General features: G+C 40.5%; 1 protein-coding gene across 1 annotated transcript in view; it reads right to left on the bottom strand.

The window, feature by feature from the left end:
• Nucleotides 1–14,919, bottom strand: part of AMBRA1 (autophagy and beclin 1 regulator 1) — a 1,783,669-nt gene extending 1,768,750 nt beyond the window's left edge. The window contains exon 1 of the mRNA XM_069623220.1: nt 14,739–14,919. The gene's annotated coding sequence lies outside the window, so the exon portion shown is untranslated. The remainder of the gene's footprint in view (nt 1–14,738) is intronic.
• Nucleotides 14,920–15,149: the final 230 nt, after the last annotated feature.

Genomic DNA, 15,149 nt, shown 5'->3' with positions numbered 1-15,149 from the left:
CTGTCCAGGCCAAGGAAATGACGCACATAGTACATGTAGACTAAGTCACGCGTGTTAATATAAAAAGCCCAACAGACTAGGCTAAAGGAGAATTCTGCAGCATGCAGCCACAAGCAGACCACAAGATCGTGGGGGGCTGGGAAGAGCAGTCGATAGCAGGTCAGAGCAGCATGCCCACGTGGTCACGTTGCATACAGAACAGCAAGGCCTGGAAATCGTGAGTTTCAAGTGTGTTGGTTGAACTTTTTTTGCATATGATATGTTAGACTGACGGCGTGCTTTATTATGTCACTCCACTCCTGATCATGGTGTCCAGTGATTAATTCAAAAACAAAAAGGATCGAATGCAATACATTCGAGTCAAAAGGACCGAAAAAAAAGACAATGTCTTTTTTTAATGTATTTTTGGGGGGTTTATGGTATAGGTAAAATTAATGGTTTTTGGCCAAAAAACAGGGTTTGGGGGACCCCCCCAAACAAAAAAATGTTTTAAAAAATTTTTAAAAAACATTTGTTTTTTTTTTGGTCCTTTTGACTCGAATGTATTGCATCCGATCCTTTTGTTTTCGACTCTTTAACCTACAACCCCTGATCATGCCATAGCATAGCTCAGACAACATAACATGAACCCCATGATTGCTCAAGAGGGTGTGTTAAAAAAGAAGACGCCAATTATGTTTTTAGCTTATGCAATAACGCTTTCCATATATATGATAGTATGCTATGTTATTATGGCTCTCATTATAGCAGGCATAATGATGATCAATGCTGGTAGAGAACAGAAGTGATAATAAATATATTGACTTTCTACCTTCAAGTGTCAGCTTTATATTTTTGATTAATGCTCATAATAAGGTCTCCGAGTCACAACGAACTACACAATATTTTCAGGCCGTATTTTTGTCAAGTATGACAACAGGTTCATGTCCAATAATAGAAAGATTCTGGGGAGAAATAGCACAGAAGATGGATGAAAAAGGGATCAAAAAGGGATAAAAATGGGGGTGGATATGGCATGGGCTTGCCTGATAGGAGGGTTTCCCAGACCTAGTAAACTTAAGCATGTGAGCAAACTGAAAGATCTAGCGTATGTTCTAACAAAGAGAAGAATTGCTATGGGATGAAGGCATGTTATAGACCAAGACTGGAGACGTGGTGGAAAGATCTACAAACATGGGCAGAGGCAGAAACTACGGTGTGGCAGGAAGCGCGTAAAGGTGGGGAGGAGGAAGAGGCTGGAACCTTACTAGCTTGGAGGCAACTGATAGCTGAACTATTTGGGCCCACGCATGAAGAGTCAAGCGACCGAGATTCAACAAATAACATTGGAGAGGGGTGAAGAACTCGGGGAACTGTCAAAAGGGCTAGGCCGAACCCCTGAGGCGCCTCTCATCATAACTCATCATAACTCAAGACTTGTGATTCTGTGCCCACCCCACACAGCCCTACCTACGGGTCTAGGGGGGAGGGCAGGGAATCACACCCTAAGGGGCAATCAAGTCACCAAGAGAGGCCAATTAAGAATTCATGTGTTTGTAAAACATACTGCCCACATGTAAAGGTCATGAGAGGATATGGCTTAAACCCACATTGCCAAAAAAGTAGAAGAGTGAGAGAGAATGATTGTCAGTATTTAGTTAATGCGGAATTGGGGAAGCAAGAGTGGGAGGAGCTGATAGAAGTTGTTCAGGAGGAGTGGAGAATAACCTGCATTGCACGTGGCAAGCATGTGTGTAGCAAACAGCGCCAATATATATCTTGTTCTCCCAGAACAAATAATTAAAACTTGATGTGGTGAAGCAGAAGACAATGCTAACTTGTTGGAAGATGGCCTTTACTACAGAAGAACTTGTAGTTAATAGTTTAATCTGTTCTGGCAGGATAGTACACCAGGGCAGAAGACAGCGTAGTAGTCACTGAAGTACTGTGGTGTGATTACAAAGTCTTGAAGAAGTCGCAGAACCACTAAGGTGTTTTTCTGAGCCGTTACAGAATCATCCTGACAAATTAATATTGCTGAAGGAAGAAGTGTTGTATGAACTGCTGCAGAATCATCGAACGTAGTTAAAACAAGTGTTTTGTGAACTGTTGCAGAATTATCCTGACAAAGACATTTTTGTTGATGCTAATGAACTATGGAAGTATTTTTGGTTTATGAGAAGGAGTTGTTTTGAGCTCTTTGTCCCAAGTGCAAAGAGGAAAACCTTGTTTAACATTTTTGGAATGGTTGGTTGAATTTAAGTTGGAAACAAAAGAACTGAATAGGAATTTTGTTACAAGACGAGATTTCTTTCTCCTTTAGGAAACTGTTGAATAGAATCCTGCTTGAATCTGAGGAAGGGGAATTTACCAAGATTATAAGGTGAGACAAATATGTTGTGAACATAACCGATATATTTGTTGTGTTTGAATTGCCACATATTACCTTATTGCATTGTTGAATGTACAAGTGTGAGCGACAAACCTTTTGTAAGAGCGTTTCCTTTAGTTTGTTTTAGGCAGGGAAATCCTAGTGAGGGTAGGGATCGGGAGGCATGTATCCAACCTTTTGAGGTAATATAACAACATCTTTTGAAAAATCTTCACAATGTTGTCCACCTCACATTTATGGGTTCTACGTGATTTCATCGCCGCACTTTTCATCGCTGGGTTTTTTGCCCGGATTTGTTTTTCTCGAAAAAAAACATTGATTTTTTTCTTCTTTTTTTTGGTGGGGTTACCCCCAAAATCCCCCCATTCTTTTTTTTCTTTTTTTAACATCCCGAACTCCCAAACCCATTTTTTAAAAAATGTACCCCCCCCCCAAAAAATTAGATTTTTTTTTTTTTTTCGAAAAAAAGAAATTGCAGCAAAAAACCCTGCGATGAAAAGTGCGGCGATGAAATGACGGTATAGCCATTTATGACCCCTCCCAATCGACAGACATCAGTTCCAACATCAACAATGAAGGGAGGCTCTGCTGTTGTGTACTCACATCTATCTACATGGTTCCACAAATCTGCAATCGACCAAGGATTAACTTCAATATTGTGAAATCGTTGCGTTGGGCATTTTCTCCACACAACCCTCTCAATTTGTTAGTTTAACAGTCTGACTACCATTCTTATATCATTTATAATGAGTTCACAAACACACATTTTAACAATATTTAAGCTGGGATTATTGTGATTTGATGAGCAGGAGCTAAAACCAGCTTCTGGGTGTCGGCATCACCCTCTAGGCAGGGGCTACCACTGGGGAACTAGGAGCAACCAGAGATTTTAACGTTTGTCCATTTTGTATGAACCATTGTGTTTAAATGTATATTAGATGTGTTCCATTTCTTCTTTATTAACATTCAGAGTTAATGTCACATTTACATGTTTTGAAGGCATCAGTTGGCCCTAGGAGCCAAAAGTAGCTACAGGTAGCCGTTTTCAAGCTAACCGGCTCTTCTATGCTAGAAGCAGGAGCTAAATAACTCCAAGCTCCCCTCAATTTTGAACCCTGTTTAAGCTATACTTTTCTGAACATGCCTGAACTGTGGCTAGTCGTCATGATTATATCTTCTATCTACCAAGCCCATTCCACAGTTGCAATCGTCTTCATGGATTCAAGTTTGTACCAGAGTACACAGATGAAGAAATGGAAGCAAGATAAAGTCATGAACTAGCAGTGCAAGCAGTACTCCAGATAAGATTTGGAAGTGGGGGTATTTTACTACCTATTTTTTGAAGTTTGAAGTAAAATTATTTTTAGGAAGTAAAAAAGTCCAATTCCCAATGAGAGTATTTTATAAGCGAATAAAAATGTTTTAACTGAAAAAAAAATGTAATATTCATTTCTTTGCACCTAGATAAATATGCAAGCCTCAGAAACCTCTAACAACCTTCCAAAATAAATGAGAAACACCAAAGACCACCTAAAATGTGGCTCTTCAACACCTCAGAACCAAACTGAAATGACAAACAAACAGGAAACACAAAGAACAAACTGACAGAATATACAATGGCACAGACTACACCAAGGACCGACTAAGGGAAACTCCTACAAGAAATACGATGCTAGGTGGAACAGAACGCGAGCGACAACCCCATGAGAATAGAACAATAACAAACAACTCAGAAAGGGCACAGGGTATGGGCGTAGGTCACTAGTAAACTGATAAGAAAGGACTAGGTTGCAGCAATGACAAAGTGGGATAAAAGGGGTGGCCAAACACAAAGATGGAAACACAAAGAGTAGCTGACTTAGCATAATGACAGAGAGATGAGACAGACTTATGCTGAAACAATCACCGAAAGGAAGAAAACCTTTGCTAAATCACAAAGGAGACAGAATAGGAGTGTGCATTTCTCCGAACAACAAGCCGACTAATGAACCCAAAACTACTAAAAACCTTACCACTACCCACACACCTCTCACACTCTAACCAAATACAACCACACCTCTTAAAACCGCAGTAACCCGCACACACTACACCACACCGCACCAATAAGCGCACCACACAGATCCACACACAACAGCGCATGACGGACTCAGAACCGAATACCACTCCAATATGCTCGCCGAACGGTATTAACCCAACTGAAGCTGCCAACAGCACTTCTCAGATCCCTTGCTCTTCTCCAAACGTTGTCCTACTAATAACACGCCTAACCTATCCACCTGTGTTTCAGATCCGCCAGAGTGCTAGGGAACCACTCCGGTGTGATAGTGCGCGGTACAAATATCCTTTAACACCAACACATTAATACATGTTTACTCCTTCCAATCAGGCAGTTATTGGTAGTTTATTCCTGTGGTACTATGTGCACTACTGGTGCAAACATATTCATGCAGCTGTGAGGGTGAGAGTCTCCATGTCTTTCCCCTATTTTTTGTTGGGGGTATTTTAACTCCCCATTTTAATTTTTTGGGAGTATTTGCCAATTTTTAGGGAGTAAAAGTGCCTGATACACCCCTTGTCTGTAGGGCTGAGTGTAAGGCACTGACAGTTGCAGATGTTCCCTTGTGCCTTTCCAAATGAAAGAAATATCATATATAATGCTTCCAATTGTGAACATGACTGACACTTGGATTGTTATTATAGATTTACTTTTTTTCAAAGTCTGCCATGTAAATGTTGGCTAGACTCTGGGCAAAAGCTGTCCCCATAGCTGTGCCCTGCTTCTGTATGTAGACGTTATCAAGAAATTGAAAAACGTTATTGCACAAAGCGATCTTCAAAAGGTTTAATACAAATTCCGTGGGTATGTCTTGTGGCATTGGGCGGTTGTATAACTTGCGTTCAATGCACAACAGAGCCTCCTCCTGCAGGAATATTTGTAATATCTAAAGTGACCAATAGGCTAGTTTCAATTTCAAAGGCCAACCCCTCATAGTAATTTATAGTGGCCAAGGTATCTTTGAGGAAGGATGGAGAATCCTCAGCCAGCTCATGTATAACCTTTTCTATTTATTTGCTGCAGGGTTCCAAAATGCATCTGCATAACGAGACAATAGGTCTATCCAGAAGATCTCAACAATTTTTTGGCACTTTAGGAAGTGTATATATTGTTGGTAGTCGGTATTCTCTCAGCGTAAGGAAGCATGCTTCCTATGTGTTTAGAAAACCTGATTCTATCCCCTTTGTGTAGCGATTGTGTAAGGTTTTCATACATTCATCTGTGGGGTCTGTTAGAATTTTGGAATAAATGGCTTTCGTTATTGATTAAAGCAAATACCATATTGTTCCCCGTCCATTATTACTATCCCTCCGCCTTTATCTGCAGGCTTAATGACTATTGTTTTATTGCCTGCTACTGTCTTTAGAGCAATAATTTTCTTCATAAGTCAAATTTTGTCTGTACCATAATGATGTTATTGGTAATCTGAGGTAGGGCTTTTACACCATCCTTTCAAAGGTAATTATCTCTGGTGGGGATATCATTAGTCCCAGGTGTAAAAGACGACTTTGGTCTGAATCCGGTTAACGAAATCTCAGCTTTCTCCTGTTTGTCCATGAAAAAGGCCCTCAATCTTATGGTTCTAAAATCAATTCAATTTCTAAATTGGTCATCGAGTTATCTTTGGTTGGCACAAAACTCAACCCCTTTCTCAAGACACTTTCCTCGGCATTGGTTAATAAAGGTTTGGACAGGTTGAACATCACCGTCTCCCCAGTAGTATCCCCGTAGCCTGGTATGAAAGGTTTGTAGACGTCCCATGAGGGGACCATTCCCTCTGTTAGGTGGGCGTCTGCCTCTGTTGGAACCTCGCTCTAAAGGATTCTGACCTCTATTACTGCAGCCTTGACCTGAAAATTGATTACCTGGGTCACTCCCTGAAGAGCAGGTGTCCGAAAACGTGTCCCGTCGCTTGTTTTATGGCCCATTTTGAAATCTATTGTTCCAATTCGGTGCTTTATAGTCACTCGCCTAGTACAGATATATTTTTTCCTTTTGAAAACACAGCAATATCTGTTTTCAATTTATTGGATTTTTTCAATAAATTGAACTTCTTAAAAGCCTCCCATTCTTGGCTAATGGCATAGAGTTTACTTTTTGCTTCTGAAACGGCCTCACTAGCTAGAAAGGCTGCTTCTTGAATGTCCAATTCCTGTTTTTGCTTTGTGGCTAGTCTTTCTGCTGTATTAATGGTCATGGAGATTTGACTGAATCAGATTTTATATTCTTCGTCTTCCAGAAATACTGCCAGAAGAATGTGGACCTGTAGCCCTGGGGGAATCGTGTTGGATTTAAGGTATTCTTTAAGTAAATGCCCATGGAGTTCTGTGAGGATATCCAGCATTAGCTAGTGACAAGGAGCTACCAGTGGGGATACGAGGAGCCAATACATAGCGTTCAACAAATCTAAGTTCCACATAAGATGCAACATATAATTTTGTCCATTATTTACGACCCTCTATTCTTTAAATGTTCTTCAGGTGTGTTTGTTCGACATCAGTTGGATTGGAGAGTCAAAAAGTAACTTTTGGCAGATGTTGGTGTAAAGCTAAAAAGAAAGATTCTTCTTGGCGACAAGCAGGAGATAAACAGGTCCCAGCTGAACTCAATGTCGAACCCTGTCAAAGTTGTTACTGAATGGGTGACAGCAGCAGCAGCTTCTGTACGGAAAATAAAATAATGTTCTGCTAACCGTTAACTCCCAGCATCACAGCTTCCAGGTTGCTCTGTGCCATGGTGACCCTTAGAGCCATGGCTGTTTTCCCACCCCGACATTGCCTGCTCGAAATGGTGGGCATACACACATTGTAAAAAATGAAATTACAAGTCCCAGAAGGTTAATGGGAAAAGCCAGGACTGGTTCTAGGTGTCACGCATGACACATGTCCACTTGACAGCTTTGCATTCCCCCCTCATTCACAACAGAGGGACTGACCAAAGCTACAGTATTTGTCCCATAAGAGGTACTTTATGCTGTGTTGCTATGCTTTCCCTGCAGAATGGTAAACAACGGCCTTCAGATTACCACATTTCAATGCATGATAGCACTTCAAACAGCAAAACGTAAATTGCATAATATAGCCTTGTCTGACCATAACAATGGCCCTTGTAGCATTTGAAATGGAAGCAGGGATTCCAAGTGCCATCCACCATTACTGTCAGTTTATGCCTGAACATAGTATTCGCAAAGGCCTGATCAGTTAATGGCACAGATCTCAAAATCAAGACAAACAATTTGTACACTAAGCAGACCATGACACAAAGAGCTCACATTCATCAACACACCAGCATTGGCATAGGAGGTGCATGCCCTGAAAAGGAAGAGATGTGTTCTGGACATGGGCATCTCACTAATCCCAATCCCCGCCTAAGATTTGAAGACACCTTTAAAAGGGGAATTGGAGTATTTTTTTTTTTTGTACAGGGACTTTGCTCAGAAGGCTAAAAGCTGCAGTACGATATGCCTAGTAGGAGATTCTAAGATTCATACAATCTCACTTGATATTTCAAGAAGTAGTACATATTAAATAAATGATGGCTGCAAGGAATCAACCTAAGACAGTCTACCTGTTGGAGTGGCATGTGAAATTCCGAATAGTAGAAAAACCTACATCACCACTCTGCTTTGAAGCATAAAATAAGCAATGTCGCATAGCAATTTGCTATGCAATTCTGTAGGTTCACTAATCAAATGGACACTTGCATAGCAAAGTTAGCTATTTAAATTGCCTTCAATGAAAGCACAGCTCACCCTGCATTCCTCTTACCCTCTGCGTTCTCTTCACCCTCTTTTCTATGTTCACTTCAAGTGCTAATGGAGAGAAAGTGCAGCAGTAATCATCTCCTAAAATCTTAAGTGCCAAAGGCATGTTTGGGAGTGCTAGGCAGGAATTTATTTTTCTTTCTCAAATAATTGCTATCCAGAAGTAATCAGGATCATACTTGTATTCAGCATTCTATATCCTGTCTGAAAAAAAGATGTGCCAGCTGTATATTTTTTTCAAAGATAGTCATGCAATTCCATTCCTAAAATGTATGTTGCTACATAGTGCATAATTACAGCATTAATATTGTAATACACTGCATCATCACCATTCTTTAAAGTAATCTTTATGTAAGTATCTAAATGTCATAGTATCTACTATATTTCATTTTGTTGGAGAAGATGCATCGTATCGACGAGTGAACACTTTTGAAAATGTACATGATCAAATGCTTTTGATGACAAACCTTGTTCTGTAGCCTGCAGGTTGCATACATCTTGCAACTAGTGCTCAACCCATGAGCGAACCCATACTCCTTGACATTCTATATCATCACCCTATTGCTTTATACCAGGTACCCTGAAAGTGAGATGACCACAATCTGCAATATTCCACCTAGTTTGCCCAGTTCTCACAATCCACTCCGCTTAGTCTCTTTCTTCCCTCTTACGTAAAGGATAAACAAAGCGAACTAGATGCTTATGCAAAGTAGTGATCAGTAGTTCCATCCAGTCTGTACATCTACAGATCTACTGCAATACCAAACACTGAAGTTGGCCTCAAGAGCTTGCTTTGCTTTATGCTTGTATTATATATAACCACCTGTGGGAGACAACTGGCCAACATGTTTTCAGAGCTTTTTTTTAAAATCATATTTATTTATTTGTGTACATTGATGCAGCTAACCTTTTACATTTTACAGACTCTCTTCTATGGCTCGCATAGTCAAATAGATTTTATGAAGGGCGGTTAGCATTTACGAGAGAAGTTTGAAACTTTTATTTAACATTTACTTTGTTTGCAGTAAATATCAAATACATGTTTCATTGTGCATGGCTGGCCTCTGGGGGCAGCAGTGTGCCAAACAAAGTGGGTTTGTAATAACATGCACCATTTTACAGAAATCACATTTTAAAATTGGTTGTCCTCCGTTGCTATGGGTCAATGGCATTTCTCTTGAATAAGTAAACTAAGCTAACCAACCTGCAAGTCTAGCTGAAATGTAAAGACTTGGCAAGGCCCAACTCCTCTCACTAATGTATTTCAGCGGTACACATAACTGCTGTATTGTTGCTCATTTCATGTCTTGGGTACAAAAATAATATTAGTACAACATTCCTAATCAAATGGGTCTGTTTGCTAATCAAAAAATATTTAATTAGCAAACTCTGCTAATCAATTTTTGAAAACTAATTGATGCCATGGCATTTCACACAACACTCCAAAATGTGCCCTGATCATCATCACTTCTGGCCAAAATATCTAGCTCGTTGATTTTATAATGATGAATGGAATACAAATACAATTGGATTTTTAGTTCCTAATAGGAGAAACTCGGTCAATTTTACAATCTGTTAATTAAACCTAAATGGTAAGAGAAAAAAATGCATCTGGAAATGCCAAGTCAAACCTAGCCAACACCTGTTGAAGCAGCCCAAAGGTTTCCAAAAACACTTTGTTTCACTCTTTAAAGCAAATATTCAATGTTTCCCAGAGTAAGGTAAACTATAAAACAACAATTCTGACAGAAATATTTGGACGAATATCATACAATAATTTCCAGGAATGTTTAAATTCCAACATTACAACGTTGTCAATGTATCTTGGCCTTTTGAATCAAAATAAATACATTTTTCATACAGATCTTGTGTATAATGTTAGGTTGCTGCGCTTTTGTGGTGTGCCTAATAAACACTGTAGTAGTTTCAACGTGCTTATCCTTGCTCTTTGCATGCTGTTCCCCCTACAACTCCCTGCCTCTGGAAATCAGTTTAATCTGATGAGAAAGAAGGTGCAGATGCAGTGAAGGAGTCAGGAAGGGCGAAATGCTTTATATTGTTGTGCATGCATGCAAGTTAAGGACGATCTTCTAGAGATGGGGGATACAGAAAATGTTTTGTTACTATATGACCCTAAATTATGTCAACCTCTTATCTCAATCCATTTGGACCTCGTAATGTCTTCATAGATTGTAGCAGCTGTTTTTCGTCAAAGATAACGGAACGTTTTTGTTTTAGTTCAGAATTTCTTTCGTTAGCGTGATTCTGCATATCCTCCTAGCATATCCTCCTATACATTGGATAGGACTGTTGTAGTTCAATAAGCTGAAAATGGAGCTTGTGCTGCTTGTGGTCTGATGGCTGCTGAGTTGACCATGTTACATTTGGTCAAGTGAACTGCAGCTATCAAAGCACAAATGCCAGTCTCAGCTTATCAAGTCATGGGCACTTAACATGGAACCTACAATTGCAGTGCGCAACAGTAGCTCACAGTGCCCCTCATTTTCGAACCCTGCATTGGTGCGTTTGCTACATAGCCTGGATTCAGGCCTTTCTGCGTTTACTAGGCATACTGGAATGGGTCATTATTATACATGAAAGCCCCGAGGCACAGCAGTACATTAGCTCCCTTCAAGACACAATGATCATAATGAAAATCGTGGCGAAATTGAAAATATCAACAAATAAGCTTTTCATCAGTGCCATAACAGTGTACCACACAGATGGAATACCTCAGCTAATAGCAAAAAGTGCACACGGTCAGTACAAATTAGTCTTGCAAGTCTAGCTGCATGTTGAGGCACTTTATCAAAAGTAAAATCAACATTCTATTTCTCTTACTTCAAGGAATGATTTTACAGTCAAATATATAGGATGTTGCAGGAGTTAAATATATATCTTGCTGGCCTGGATGCTTTCTAATAATGATTTCCTTTTAAATAATCTTGGCTTGAACCACAACCCTGAACAATATTCATGTATTCAGTTGAAACTGCCATGCTTTTTCATGTGTCGCTTATTATGCTGCATGTCATCTTTTCAATGTTCCCCTTAGCCACAAAACAAAACTGTTCCCCAATGTGGAGATCCTTAATATTTGACCTCAGGGGCATTCTTTACACCTTGCATTCAGTTGCCCTGACAGGCTTTCATTATATCTTTTATTCTTCAACTTTTAGCCTTGAGAAAGTAAGCCATGCCCAAAACGTGTTAGCTACATTCTGCTAACAAATTGCCCTTAAAACACCACTGAATGATACTACTGATAATTATTGCACTATAAATGAACACGGATGCAGACCAGAGTGTGTGTAAATCTTGCATTCAAAAATGTTTTAGGTAACCAAATCAAGATTTTATTATGCAAGACGCTTAGAACAACAAACATGTTTGTAGACTGAGTGGAGCAGTGTCATCCCCCTCCCCCCCAAATCTCACAAAACAAGCACTATAACTCCAGGGTCAGCTTTTAACACTACGAAAGGGGATGCACCTTTATTTGGTTTATTTATAGTGCGCACATGGCCCAGGGGCATCTGGGCGCATAGCCGACACAGGTTACAGATAACCTCCAAGTTACATTGTTTGAGGTACATAGTAAAGGTACTAGCGGAACATAGGAGGCATATATTACAATGAACAATCATCATATACACATGAACATACACAGAATTATAACGAGTAGCCAATTCTGATATTGTATCCTCCTGTAGCCTCAGGAGTTGGAACTTCGAACTAGGCGTAGGTCAGAAATTGCTGTACAACTAGGATTTTCATTAAGATTAAAGGGTGAATGGCCAACATCAAGAGGGTTACTGGAAGGGTACATTTTTGTTCATTCACTATAACGACCGAGGTTTAGCTTTATAGTTCTGGTTTACCTTCATGATCACAGACCACACACAGAATAGGATTATGTGCAGAGACTGAAAAGGAAATGCATGTTCTCCTGGTTATTCTGGACACATTCCACAAACCAAAAAGATTTTTTGCAGGTATATTGCAGACATGTAAAAGCAATAAGGCAAAAAGAGTTTATTGTTAGTTTGTTGTATTATTGCAAAAGATGTTTATCAAAAACATGACTATCAACATTAAAACTCCTTTTACTGTTTTGTGCTGCCCATGTATTACATAGTAATAGAGAAATAATGGCAGGTAAACAGAACAGAAATATTACTTAAAGCGTATAAGACGATGAAAGAAGGCACAGTTTTTGTGACTTCGTATTTAAAACGGGATCTGCTTCGTAAGGATAACCTAGCTCGTCAATGTCTCTCTGTAACCCTTTAAAGCATCAGAAGTCAGGCCAATGCGTATGAGGGGGAAGGAACCAACCACTGCTGGCAGGAGGGGTATCATCGCCTGTTGTCCAACATTTGACACTTGGGAAAAGCATAGAGGCTGGGTGGGTCAGGTAGGAAGTTGATGAGCAAAGGAGTGGAAACGTCCTCTTCTGGCTGGGGCTCTCGTCAATTGACAGATGCCAACTCCATCCTTTGTTGGCTACAAGGATGAGGGGCCCCACTCCCTGCTGAAAGGTGGTACAAGGGGAGTATGAAACAGAGGGGCCTGGGCAAACGTATTCCCCACTTTCCTAAATGAGTGGGATGCAGGGTAAGGGTGCTCCCAAGGTCTTCTTAGGGGTTGTCTCAGACACATGTAAACAGAGTTGTCATCAGCTTAAATATAGCCTTTCCAATTCAAGGATCTGCTCTCCCCTGTCAGTATCGCCTTTTCTGCGATATGGGCACACAACGCTTCTTTGGAGAAATATAAATGTGAAGCATAACCTATATTCCATTTACCTTTAAAATGGCTGTCATATTTACAAAGGCGAGTTTCTCTCTTACAAACCAACCAGGTTCTGGTAATTTTCTGCATGGATTGGAATTTTGTTAACCCTAATGTAAAGTATTTGGAAGGGGCACGTTTGTGCTGTTCTATAAAACAGGGTGAAATAGTGTTTATAAAAGCCTTTACATATCTCTCGTTGTGTTTAACTGCTTGATTGTCTTTGTACAAATAGCATAACTCCGGCTTTAAGCTAACGGCTTTGTAGAAATGTTGGTCGTTTTAATTTTATTCTTTTTATTTTGTAGTTTTGTAAAGCGTGTATTGTTAAACATCTGCTCATTACCACTTGGTGGATGAAGTGCAAAGAGAGTGGTGAAATTGGCAGAAGAACCTAGATAATAAACGAACTACTATTTTTCTTCTGAAAGCAAGCTTGTTACATTTTAACTGCATATTGATAACAATTGAACTAATATGCTGTGTTGACAGAAAATGCTTTTGGAAATCACCCAGGGTAACAGGCGAAGAATAACGGTGTTATGGGTATAACCAACAGAATCGATGCAAGGAGGATATAGTTGCGATTATTTCCAGGAGCAAGTGAAAGGACTTGATTTCTATAACATTAACTTATAACCAGAATAGAATAAGTGACTTCATAAATCTACGAAATTTTAAGCAGTCCACATTAAGACTTAAGTTCATAGTTCATAGCTTGCGAGGCCTGGGTACGAATCTTATGGAGGTTCATGGAGGGGGTTTGTATATGCATCTGATGTATTTTGCTTTACGGGTGGTTAGCATGTTGTGGTAAGCCGATCTCGGGTCGATAGGACTACAATGCAGATACAGGCGAAAATGGCATTGAGTTTTGAATTAGGATCTTTACAATTAAGTGCTATGATAACTTCCCTTTATGCCGAACAGAAGTCGTTGGACTACCTTTATGCCGAACAGAAGTCGTTGGACTACATGTAGTGCAGTGCACAGGGCATTCCAATAGTTACATTCTGAGGTGATCACAGCTTGTATGAAGTCTATTGTATGTGCGATTTCGGTAAAGGATCCCACGATAGAGATGGAAGGCAATATTGATGTCAAACAGCATTCAGAAGTCACGCAGCGTCAGATTGGCTTGTGTGTTACTAGCAATGATCACAGGCTTTCTCTTCTCATCACTCCCTAGAATGTTAGTGGTTCCTGGTTAGAGGAGAAAAGTTGGTCCGTTTTTGTGTCTGAATGAGTGGGGGAATATTGGCCTCATTCTCTGTTGGTGGGGAGAATTGCATTGTTCAACACTGCCTTCTGTTTGCGAGGGTCTATGCTAGGTTATGGGCAGTGGCCCATACTTGAAGAGGATGCACAGGTATATTCTTATAGAGTGCACATGTGGCTGGTCAAATGGGTCAGGGTGTAGTAACGGGACACAAACTTTGAATCCTTGTGGAGGGGACTCAATAATGGGGAGACGGGAGTGCGTTAAGGGGTACAGACGACTTGGTGCTGGAAAAGGTACCAGCTCATTGTTGTGGGAGGCACAGTACAGACCTGTGCCTTTAGAATACCTCAAGACGTATCTAGGAGGACGTAGCAGACAGGGAGCAAAACATCTTCTTAATGGTTGAGCACTGAGCTAAGCTTCCTATTGACTGAGGCCTCTACTAGCTTCCTGGGATACTTGCGGAGGTCTACACAGAGCGAGGATGCAATGCGAGAAGGAAGAGAGCTCTTTGGGTGAAAGGGGCTCTCACCTGCACCACGCCCGCTTCAGGGGGGGTCTGCACTCTCTCTGCGGCCGCCTCTTTACTGGACCCGTCAAATACGGAGCGCCGAGAACATAGATGGAGCGCCGATGAACGGCTGAAGCCTCAGGCCTCGCGTGTGTGCCATCTGCGCATGAGCAAAAATCGGCAACCAAGTTGGAGACAGGCGTTGCTTCTCAGACTCCGTCCAATGGAAAAAAAATAAAAATCACCCTGAGCTGCCTGACCTGGATATGGTCGACCCCATATTTCTCAGGTGCGCATGCGTACACTGAAACGTTTCGAAGGGTTATTATGAGTGCCATAAGCACAGAGCGAACACGATAAGATCGAGTAACAGAAAACCGAATCATCGAACACAAAGTAAACTACCGAGCAAGTCGAGTGAAGGAGTAATTT

This window comes from Ambystoma mexicanum, chromosome 11, assembly GCF_040938575.1.
Source record: "Ambystoma mexicanum isolate Mex_15411 chromosome 11, UKY_AmexF1_1, whole genome shotgun sequence".
In the NCBI taxonomy this organism is placed as follows: Eukaryota; Metazoa; Chordata; class Amphibia; order Caudata; family Ambystomatidae; genus Ambystoma; species Ambystoma mexicanum.
The sequence above is the reverse complement of the archived record's forward strand: the minus strand, read 5'-3'. Positions and strand labels throughout refer to the sequence as shown.